Here is a 12,788-nt window from a genome sequence, read left to right as displayed (position 1 = left end):
GAAGTCAAAGATGTTCACAGCAGAGGAACACTCGGCAAGGAATTGCCTGAGACCTCTAAGGGCTGCGATTAGTCCCCGGTCTCAACAGACAGAGAGAGAAGAGGAACCTCAGTGCCACAACCATATGGCACTTAGTTGTGCCAACAGCCCTGTGAGATCAGGAAAGAATCCCTAGCTCCAGAAAACAGTGCAGCCCAGCAACTATCTTGATTTCAGCATGATGAGACCCTGAGTAGAGAATTTGCCTTAACCATGGCTGAATGTCTGACCCGTGAGACCATGAGAGAATATGTTGGAATTATTTTAGATGTCTATGTCTGTTTTGCAGTTTGTAACATAGGAATTAAACACACACACACACACACACACACACACACACACACACACACACACACACACACACTAATCCAGGTATCTACTATATGCGAGTCTAGGTGCAAGGATACAGTAAGGAGCATGAAGATAAAAGTCTTTGTCCTAAGGGACTTAAGATTGTAAGGGGTGAAACTGACAATACACATATGAAACAGAAAAAAAATGTATACATAGGTTTTCAAGATTGGCAAGTGCTTCAAAGAAAGTAAAGAAGAACAAGAATCAGAAATGAGCTTGGTGGGGACTTAGGTAGTACTTTAACCAAAGTAGTCAGAAAACAACTGTCTGAAAAGAAGAGAGTTGTATCAAGTATAAAATGATGAAAAGACAGCAGCACATGAAGGCTGAGGGTTATATCTTTTCCTGAACCCTTTGAAGAGTTGTAGACCTTGGGGGAGGTGTTTACCTGAATTGCACTTTGAAAAGATTCCTCATTCTCCACTGAGGAGTCAGGGGTCAAAAGTTAGGGGGCAAGGGAGGATCATCCAAAGGATATCCTGTTCATTACAAAGATTTTACCATCACTCAGGTAAGATCATGAAAGATTAGGCTGGAGAAATGATCACCAGGCTTGGAAGAAGGAGTCCACATAATGTACTTATCAATCAGGTATCATAGAATTTTTCTTCCAGACTTTATAGTAAGAAAATTTTCCTCTAGGTATCTTCAAATTCACACAATGCAGAACTTTATCACAATAAGGGTGGATCAAGAGAAAGATGGAGGAAGGAAGGTGAAGGTGGAAATTCTGGCAATCTAGTTAGAAAGTCAAAAAATTGACCTGATGTATGTAGTAAATTAGTAGATCAGAGGAAATTGAATTTTAAACTTCTACATACTTAAAGTACTTCTTAACATTATCCAAAATCATATTCAAAGCCTGGTAATGGATCACAGGAATTCAGATAACATTTTTTTTTTGTTTCACCAAGTACATAAATGTTGAAACTATGTCATGAATGCTGCTTAATTCAAAATTAACCTATTACAAGCAGAATAAGTGTTCGACTCTCTAAAAATGGGAAGTGTACTTGTACACATTCTTCTTAATGACATGGACTGTGTTCTGCAATGAAAAATGTAGATGAGACATACGTTTGTGCATATGTTTAAATGTGAACATTCTCCTCTGCATGGCAACCTCTCAGACTAATAGGAAAGCATAACGCTATGCATAGAAAAAACCAAAGGTATTTTCTTCAGAATTAATTAACTGCTACATGCAAAATTTGAAACATGTTTTCAAATAAAATTCCCAGCTCTAACTAGTCCCAAGAGAGAGTGAGATTACAATGAAGTAGAATACCATTTTCCTCTCTCATCCTTGCTTTCCTCTTTGTATTTTCAGCCCCTGGGCAAGCTGAATTCAAGAATTAGAAAAAAATGTGATATAAACACACATTTAGAACATCCATGATACCAAGAATAGAAAAGAATTTGAGTTCTATACAATCCAATCAGCATTCTTTTGTTTTTTTTTTTTTTTTTGAGTTGGAGTCTCACTCTGTCGCCCAGACTGGAATGCAGTGGCTGCTCCCGGCCACCACAGCCTCGAACTGCTGGGCTTCGGTGATCCTTCCGCCTCAGCCTTCCAAGTAGCCGGAATTACCAATCAACATTCTTAATCTTCCAGCTAACTAGTGTGCTTTCGAGTAAGCCCCAAATATGGGGTCCCCTGGTCTTTGAGAATGTTAATGTTAAATTAATCATTGAAAAACACGTGTTTTTAATACCTAAAATTCTGACCAGTTTTAGCAGAATTCTTAATAAAGTTAACTTTGCCTTGTTCTGAAGTGATTATTTTAGTAAATATATTATGTCTACAGGAAGCAATTTTTGTTTTAAGGTAGTAGACATTAAACATATTCCCTTTACTGAAAATAGTTGGCTTGACAAGGAAGTCTCTTATGTCCAACTTTAGTTAACAACAAAACCCCCCAAAAAATCAGCATTAAAAAAAAAAAAGACTATGACCATATTTCATTGTTTAGGAGTAGTAGCAGTAGTAGAAGTAACAGTGGTAGTTTTTCTGAGACTCAGACCACATTTTGGATTAGATACTTCCCTGATGTGGGAGCTGCCTTGTGCACCCTAGTGTTAGACTCTCACTAACTCTTTGGGTCCTCATTTTCCTATCATGGCTCCTGTGCCATGGAAAACGTGTATTTCATAAATCTGTATGCTTTTCTCTTGTTAATTGCTCTGATTACAATTGAACTTGCAGGCCCAGCCAAAAAATCTGAGAGGATAGAGGTAACATTTTACCTCCACTACAGAAGCAAAAGTTTAAGCACTCTGCAAGTATAAATGGATTTAATCCTCAAAATGATCTTAAAAGGTAGATATTGCTATTAACTCCATTTTACATATTGTGGAAGTTGTGGCACAGAAGTTCATTATCTTCCTGTGGCTGCATAGCTAACATACATTTAGTTGAGCTGGGATTTAACCTAGATGGTCTTGTGAACTTTGAAGAGGGAAGCTGTAATCATTCATTCATTTAACAAATTGAATGTATTAAAAGTTTAATATGTAAAGTGTGAAGAAGGAAAATGAGTTTAAAAAGTGAATAAGGCTTGACTCTTGTCCTCAAGTTGATCATAGTTTAATAGCAAACATTAGGAAGGACAGGCAATGTCTGAGGGAAGGAACTACAAAGTAATGGAGACTTAGGTCTTCCTGACTCTCAGCCTCTTCCTCCAACTGTCATCGTGGCCATTTTCCAGCCCCAGCCTGACTATCTGGTAGTAAACCCCTCAGTAGATGCTACCCAGTGGCTATAATTTTAGCTAAATTGAGGCCATGGTTACCATTCCCTGCTAGTATTGTTTGTTACTCAACAAGAAACTTAAATGGAATCAATGACTCTTTAGGAATTGATCTCTTATTAGTGAAATCAAGGCTGATATTTTGGGCAGTATATTTACTAGAATTTCTCACAAAAAAGAAATACTGAGTCTTGTGGGATGTGCACTTCATACATTTTTAAACTGTTTTAGTTGTAGTTCTGCCTCTACCTAACCAGGTAACTGGGAACACCCAGGCGTCTATATCAGGATGTAAATGTAGGGGGTTAGAATAAATAATATCTAAGGTTTATCCACCTAGTTCTAAAGTTTTATGGATCTCTGAATGATAAGACTATGCAACTATAAGGCATTCTTACCTGGATTAAATCACAATGTTCATCTGAAAATAGTTAAACCAATGTTGAAATTGATTTTAGAATTTACAGATTTTGAAGAATTTGTTGTATGATTTAAAGGTTTGAAAACCCTGAATGGTTATTCATTAGTCATCTTCTATGGGCCAATAAGAACAACATAGTTTGAGGAATCTTCATTAATGACAGCTCAATATTCATTTTAACAGCTTTGCAGGAGGTGGTGTATTTTACATAGTCTGTGGAGTATTTTATATGTTTGGTATATTTTAGCACAGCTCTTTGGAGCTATTTTTATAAGAAATTTGATATCTTCTTTATGTTTTGAATGAAGAAACAACAGAGAAACAACAATTCCAATGACCAACTTGAGGTCAACTATCAAAGTGGGGAGAACAATGAAATCAAATGTACAGACCTGGCACATTTCAATGGTTATTTTACCAATAACAATAGGAGAAAAAAGTTCTTATTCTCTGGGCTTTATTCTATCAAATTAACAAACCAATTGATTTGCCAATTTAAATCCATTTTATTGAGCCCACTAATATTTATTTAACCATAATTACAGCAAGAAATGAATCCATTTACTTTTTAAGCATGTCTTTAGACAAATTAAATTTATAATTGTCCTGTACTGATATTTTAAGAAACACATCTGAAGAGCACAAAGAAGAAAGACAAGGCCGGGCTCGATGGTTCAGCCTGTAATCCCAGTTCTTTGGGAGGCTGAGGCCAGTGGATTGCCTGAGCCTGCGGGTTGGAGACCTGCCCGGGCAATTTGACGAGACCTCATCTCTTCAATAAATCAAAAATTAGCTGGGCGTGGTAGCGCGTGCCTGTAGTTCCAGCTGCTTGGAAGGCTGAGGCGGAAGGATCGCCTGAGCCCAGCAGGTCGAGGCTGTGGTGACCGGGAGCGTGCCACTGCACTACAGTCTGGGTGACAGAGTGAGACTTCAACTCAAAATAAAAAAAAAAAAGAGAGAAAGACAAAACTATAATTTTTTTTTAGTGCTCTTTCATGCACTGAAAACTTACATTTAAACAAAAGCAAACAAGCAAAATATTATGATTCATCAGGACATCAAAAACGAAAAATAAATGCTATAGGAAAAAACTTTCCTTTAAAATGTGTTGAACTCAATTTCTCAAGTATATATAGTAAGGTATTGAATACCCTGTATCAATGGTTTTGAAAAAGAAAAAGGGAAACTTTTTTTAAAAGTTTGAATAATGCTTCCATTTTATTTGTTTCTTTTTTTTCTAAGATGATTTTATCCTTAATTCCATACATTGTTCACTAAAGTAAAATAACATTTAAGACAATACTATTATGGAACACACCGTCTTGGCATACGCATACACACACACACACACACACACACACACACACAAACAAATATTTTTGGATATATGTATAAATACATATTTTTAAGACAAAATGCTTTTATCTTGGTAATAACTTTTGAGATCTCTAATGCAATAGATACTTATATGAAAAAGACATCCATATTAGTTTCCTATTGCTGATGTAACAAATTACTGGAAATTTAGTGGATTAAAACACAAGCCTTAACTATCTAGAGGTCAGAAGTCCAAAAATGGGTTCCACAGGACTAAAAGCATGCGGTCAAGAAGGCTGTGTTTATTCTGAAGAATCTAGGGCACACTCATCACTTGCCTTTTTCAAGTTCTAGAAAATTCCTTCACTTTTTGGCTCATGGTCCCTTCCAGCAATGAGATTGTTCTCTGCTGCCCTTCTCAAATCTCCTTTTCTGATTTTGCTGTTATAAAAACTCATCTGATTCTGCTGGGCCTACCCAGATATTCTAAGATAATTTTCCCATCTCAAGATCCTTAATCGCATCTGTAAAGTGCCATGTATGGTAACATTGTCACAAATTCTGGGGATTAGGACGTGGACATCTTGGAGGAGGGGTGTTACTTTGCCTACCACAAAACCTCTGTCCTACAATTTTCTATTTATTATATGTGTTTGACATGTAGGATTTGCAGAGATATATTTAACTGTGTATAGTCCATTTTTAAAGGAGACGTGATGAAAATACAAAATATAGTGAAGAAAAGTAATGTGTAAATACTCAACTAAGGTTTTTTTATTAATTTCTTTTGTGAAAGATGTTACGTTGTTCCAGAAAAGACACCGTCTCACACAGGGTATATGATAATCCTCAAATCTCTTAAGGCCATTGTTAAAATACCTTGCCAATACTTACACCTAGAAAAAACATTCATTAAACATTGGTGTGAGATGCGTTGACAAAGAACCAACATTATTTAGGAGAAGTTTATTCATATTTGGGAAATACGCAGTTGTGCTCTGAGATGTTAGTTATCACCATTGCCAGAGCTACTGAGCTAATGATAAAAATCAGTAATGGTTTCTTACTATATGCTAACAGTCATACTACACCATTATATGCATTTTCTTTTTTCGTGAGATAGGCACTATTATGATTCCCTTTTACAGATTCCGAAACTGAGGTTTCAGAAAAGCAAGCATACTTATCCATTATTATACAAATGGACCTGGCATTGCAACTTAGGTCTGCATATAATTATATGATAAAAACAAGATGACTTCCGTTATCACAAAGTTGTCATTGTAAAAAGTACTACTATTTCCAAACAGCTCAATAACTATTGTTTTTCATTTATGCTTCACAATACTCATGGAAAAATTTACATTATATTTTTCATCTTTTAGAGTAGGAACCTGAGATCTAGCAACTGTATTTCAATCACCCTTCCATTTTGTAAACTTCTTAGTAGTAGCATGTAATGTATAAAAATAATGAACTAAACTTCAAATCAGATCTTAATAAGAAAATGCCTACCACATTTTTCTTCCAACCTGTGGTAGATATTTTGATTCCTTTTTAAGTTTTGAAATTTGCACTTGTTCCTCAGGAAAGACCACTGGTTTTAAAGAAAGTACAAATTATATTTGAGTCTCTATTCTGAAAATTGTTTTCTATGTAGAAAATATTTAACTTTCCATAGTTTTAGATTCCTTATCTTTAAAATGGAAATAATAATACTGACTTCATGGGATTGTTACAAACTCAAAAATCTAGAGTTTGTCTTTAATAAAATATTACTTGTATAACATTCTCAGAAGGTAGAATTCTCTACTTTTCCCTGATTATTCTGTCATATAAAGATATTCTGAAGTCTTCAGGTTTAGGAATGGAGATAAGCTACTTTTTCTCTTACTGTGTTGAGTAAATAGTTTCCCAAATACGGGTTTTGTTTTTGTTTTGTAAAAACAAGACAACAATAAAAACCACTATCCTTTCAGTTGTTTTGAGCAGGGCTGGTTATTATTCTGTTATAAATGAATCTTGAGTCATTTTCACAATGCCTACATTGCAGTGGGATTCATTAGAAATTTTCAAGTTCACCACTGTTCCCATCTTTCTTTCTGCCTTCTAAGAGATGCCAACAACAAAAAGCCAAGATGTCTCTAATTAGTTAAGCCCAATCCTATGCAGAAAACATAAAAATTCTGTAATAATAAATAACTTTTAAAATGCTGCTTTTTGAGATAATTCAGCTTCATATTTTAACCAACCCAACCTGGAGTGATAATAGTCTCTTTCTCACACCCAACACCAGCAGTAACTTGACTCCTTCAAGGTCCAACTACGATAGACCTTCAAGACACCAAAGACACCACCCATAACAGCAATTTTAGAAACATTTTATTGAATTTCCAAACCCTTCCAGGCACATCTACTTCCTCTCCCATTTGTTTCGTGTGGAAAACCAATTACTCTGTGGTGCTGGCGCAGTCAAATCTGTAAACAGTTATTACATTTTAATTAGAGCTGTGTGAAACTCTATATATTTGGTTTGCAGGAAATTAATGCAAATCTTTTTTGATGTTTCAATTCACAAGGGGTTCTACTCCACACATTTGGCTTTCAGTATAACACTCAGGCTCATTCAAACATCAAAGACTATTTTCCCAGCATAAAGCATTTGGCCTGGGGTTACAATCGCCTACAGTATTGGTCTGTATTCCAACTCTCAAATCTTCGAGCACCAGTGGAAATTTTGCCAAGAGAAGTCAACCTAGACTGACTTTTTACTATAAAAGAAAATTTCTGGTAAATCTTTTATTATAGAACATATGCTTGATCACATTCATGGCCTTGGTTGAATGTTCATATACCATTGAAACATAATCGTTTTTCATCATTGATAATGGGAATGGCAGTGAGACAGAAAAATGAGATAAAAGAAACTAACATTTATCAAACTCTTACTATGTTCTAGTCACTTTTCTTGGATTGTCTTCTTAAATTCTCACGTTAAAACTACAAGGTTATGACCACCATTCTCCACATGAGAACATTCAGAGTTAGATTAAGAAACTTACCTAGATCGCATAGGTAGCTGGTGGAGCTGGAAAAGAACCCAGATATTTCTGCTTCCAAAGTTCCTGATGGCTCTTCTATAAGGTACTTATAAGAAACTATGGGCAATAGAGAGAGAACAAAAATGATGTAATAGAGTCAACTTTAAACAATTGAAGGGGTTAGTGGTGCTGACCTCTGTGTAGTCAAAAATCCATGTGTCACTTGTGACTCCCTGAAAACTACTAATAACCTACTGTTGACCTGAAGCCTCACAAATAGTACAAACAGTAGACAAACACGTATTTTCTATATTCCATGTATCATATACTGTATTCTTACAGCAAAAAAGTTGGGGAATATGGTTAATGTCCATAACTACAGTTGACCCTTGAACAACACGGGTTTGAACTGCATGAGTCCAATAACAGGTGGATTTTCTTTTATCTCTGCCTCCCCTGAGATAACAAGACCAACCCCTCCTCTTCTTCCTCCTTCTCAACCTACTCAACATAAAGATGATGAGGATGAAGACCTTTATGATGATCCACTTCCACTTAATGGAAGTAAATGTATTTTCTCTTCCTTATGATTTTCTTAATAATATTTTATTTTCTCTAGTTTACTTTATTGTAAGAATACAGTATATGATACATGGGATATAGAAAATACGTGTTTGTCTACCGTTTGTACTATTTGTGAGGCTTCTGGTCAACAGTAGGCTATTAGTAGTTAAGTTTTCAGGGAGTCAAAAGTGATACATGGATTTTTGACTACACAGAGGTCAGCGCCACTAACCCCTTCAATTGTTTAATGTTGACTCTATTACATCATTTTTGTTCTCTCTCTATTGCCCATTGTTTCTTATAAGTACCTTTCAGAACACCTGGGTTGTGCTGTCCACTCTTGTACTAGTACCTCTGATTCTCTCTACAAGGTCTATGTTACCTGAGGAGAAATGCAAGAAACAAAAATCAAATGATAAAAGGATTCTCTCTCCTCCCCCAACATGTGTTACATATGGCAGGCTGGGGGTGGTAAACGAGAGCAAGCATGCAGGCAGAATTTACAGAGGAGGACTTCACACTTCCATCAGTTACCATGAAAAATAACATATGGACTGAACATTTATTCCAAGGAACAGATTTGTTTCTAGTTACTCTCCAGCAGTTGAAAGAAAAAGAAAGAAAAAAACACTTTAACAGCCATCTGAAAATACTCACCAAATGAGAGAAATAAGGTTGATCTTTTTTCAGACTGTGGAAGTCACATTTTAAAAAGTGAGTCGTAATGATTTCATTTAAATGTATTGACTGAGCAACTAATACCCTGAATCTACTTCTCTGCTAGTATTGACACGCTGCCTGTTCTCAAAGCTTAAGTTCTATTTTTTGGAGGAAAGGAATCCTAACTCATTGCACTTGCTTTTTTTGTGTTTTTGTTCTTTTTGTTTCTAAGTTATTTTCTTTCATCTATTTTCATCACTATCTTATATTTTTTCAGTGTTTTCAATATCACAATTAAGACATCTCCATAATTTATGTCAGTAAATGGGGTCAATTTCCCATACCCCATCATTTTGTTTATAATCAATCATTTGCTTCATGTCACTCCAGTTATTAGTTTGAGTCTGGAACGATTCATAACTTTCAGTATAGTGAAATTCCTCAGACTGAGAAACAAAAGCATTGTCAGAAAACCCAAATTAAAAAGTTAAGTTTAAAATTGTTTCTACCCTTCAGGCTCCTGACATACAAAAGTATTAACAACATATGTCTAGGTTAGATTTTTAAACCACATGAGAGTTAAGTAGGATGAGCTTTTCTGAAATGTTGTGGTTTTTGAAAATAGAAAGCAAAAGAGAATGAGAGAGAAAGCCTATAATTGACTTCAAAAAATACACACATAAACATTTCTCAGTACTCAGGCAAACAAGTCCTATAAATGCGCCTTCCTTTTATGTTAGCCGCTACGTCTTTTAAAGCCAAGTTGAACATTCTTCTCCTTCAGGAAGCAGTCTTTGACAAAAGCATTTCTTCTCCCCACTAAGACTTTCTTTTTCATTCAGCCACTGTTAGTGTGTACATGAGGTTCTATCTTGCTTTGTAATCGCTCCTTTAAACAAGTTTTTATCTGACCTTCTGGGGAAAAAAAAAGAAATTTCTTTTGAAAATTCTTTTCAGTGAGGGCTAGTTATAGGAAAAGAGACTATAAGATTTAGACCTTCATAGTCTGAAAAGACAAATGCTCATAAAAAAAAAAGTAGGTTTAGAATAAATGTGAAATTACCATCAAATGTTGTTATGAAAAATAAAGGAAGTATTCTTTTAAATTTCACTAGTGAGGGGAGATAAAAATTACATTTTTAATATACAAATACATTTAGAGTTTGGTGAACAATGTGGATTTTCAAGAGCTAGTGGATATTTTAGAAACATGCTCTTATCTGGAGATTGCTTTGTTTCAGGGTATCCCAGTCTTCCCATGAAGGCCAATATTATGCCTTCTACTGCCCTAAGACTGGATCATGGCTCTGATACCCTGAGGTTATACTCCTATGTGCGATCTTAGAAAGATGTCTCTGTTTCCTAGAGCCTCAGATTATCTCCAACCTCATTTAATCTTACATCAAGCAAATCATAAATAGGCATTCCACACATAGCATGTCCAAAATAAGGTTTCTTATCTTCGGCCACAAAACTCAACAGCAACATTCTTTTTCCAATTGTTTATACCAAAATAGTCGAAATCTGATTGAGGCCTCTCTCTCACACCACTTGTCCAATGGCTAAGAAAATTCTCTTGGCTCAACTTGTAAACTTCTCTAATCTCTGACAATGACCTCCCCATCTCCAGACTTCCCACTCAGGTCTCTGTCATCCCTGAACTTCACTGAGTCACCTTCTAACTACTCACCAGCTTCCTCCCTCACCCTTGCTCCTCTCGGTACAGAACATTCTGTAGTAAGTATCCCTTTGCACAGAGAGGAAAAACCACAGTCCTTATAATGGCCAACAACGTTCTGCTTGATCTATGTGCCCATCTGTAATTCTCCATTCTTTATGGTCTCTTGCTCTCCTGGGCTCACTTGGCTCATGTACAATGGGCTTCTATTTGTTCTCCAAATGCAACACACGCAGTCCTGGCTCAGAGCCTTGGGGTTGGCTTTTCTCCCTGTCTGTAATGTGTGTCACCCGCAAATACATGTGGACTCCTCCCGCCTCTTTTTCTTATATTTAGTCAATTGTCTCCTTATCAGAGAGGTCGACCTCCACCGCCCTACTGAAAATTAAAATCCATCTATCTCTTTTCATCTCCTGCCTTGTTTTTTTTATATCACTTTCTAATAAACTATAGAATTTCTTACTGTATTTTATTTTGTGTTTGTGTTTTTTCCACGCTCCATAATAAATTCCACAAAAAATGAGACCTTTATCTACTTTGTTCACCACTGTATTTCAGCATCTAAAATCAGGCCTGATATATTATAATAATAATTGTTGGTTGAAATAATGATTGTAGAATTGTTATGTTATACACTTAGTGAAGAATATCGCTTAATGAGTTTCATTCCAAATTTCAAAATCCTCATAGAAACAAAAATTTAAGCTAAAAAAACGCATAAAAGGTCATAACAGACTACCTAGACTCAAGTCATTAAATATACACCATTTATCTATAGCCATGATGGAATCAATATAGCAGGAGGACAGGAAATGAGAAGAAGAATCAGGAAGGAAAAATGGAAAGAGGGATGTGGAAGGGGAAAGCGTTCACAGTGACTTTAACTGATGGGAAGAAAAGAGGAGATGATTTGGAGTTCACTAACCTGGTTAGTAACGTTCTTCTTCCTTTCTGTATGACATGACTTTGGAATCTTTATTAGTTTCTCTGTAAAATGAGGCTAATATCTCCCCAGAGCTGCCATGAGAACAAGGTGAAATGAAAAATGAGTGTCTAATATGGTGCCTGGCATACAGAAGACACTCAAAAATAAAAGCCATGACTAGTTTAATATGGGTACTTATGTTTTATAGCTCTGTCTGAAGAAAGGAAGTAGAAGTAGGAATACTCCGGGGACAATGAACACAACTAATGCTTAAATCTTGGATTCCAAATGTTAGTCTCAAGAACACAAAACAAGCAAACAAAAATAGGCTCCTTGAAGGAGAAAAAAACTGATTCTAGGATTCTAAGGCTGGGACAAGATTTAAGATAAACCTAGAACATTTTGTGATGCCAGAAAGAAAGTGGTCTTAAAATAAAATAAAATGAGGAAGGGAGAAGAGGATTCATAGGTAGCAACCTGCAAGAGCTTCTAGTAGCCACCTGGAATAATTTGAACATTAACATAAATAATGGTAGTATTATAACCCCAAATATAAAATACATATTCATGAGCTCATGTTGATATAAATAAATGATTGAGTCTGGGCATGGTGACTCACGCTTGTAATCCCAGGACTTTGGGAGACTGAGGTAGGAAGATAACTTTAGGACAGGAGTTGGAGACTAGCCTAGGCAACACAGTGAGACTTCATCTCTACAAAAACAAATAGAGACATTAGTTTATTATTTGTTATTAGATTGATAGCAAATGGATAAATTAATGAGACCCTATCTCTACAAAAACAAATAGATAATTGCAAATATATAAATGGTAGCGTAGCCTGTATTATCAGCTACTCTGGAAGCTGAGAAGGTAGGATCATTTGAGCCCAGAAATTCAAGGTGAGCTCTGATGATGTCACTGCATTCCAGTCTGGACAACAGAGCAAGACCTTGTCCTCCCAAAATAAATAAATAGATAAATAATAAATAAATAAGTAATCGAATGAGTAACTAAATAAAAGAGATCTTCCTAACAA

This window comes from Carlito syrichta, unplaced genomic scaffold (assembly GCF_000164805.1).
Source record: "Carlito syrichta isolate Samal-C Ts95f unplaced genomic scaffold, Tarsius_syrichta-2.0.1 Scaffold301006, whole genome shotgun sequence".
NCBI lineage: Eukaryota > Metazoa > Chordata > Mammalia > Primates > Tarsiidae > Carlito > Carlito syrichta.
Note: the sequence above shows the minus strand (reverse complement) of the source record.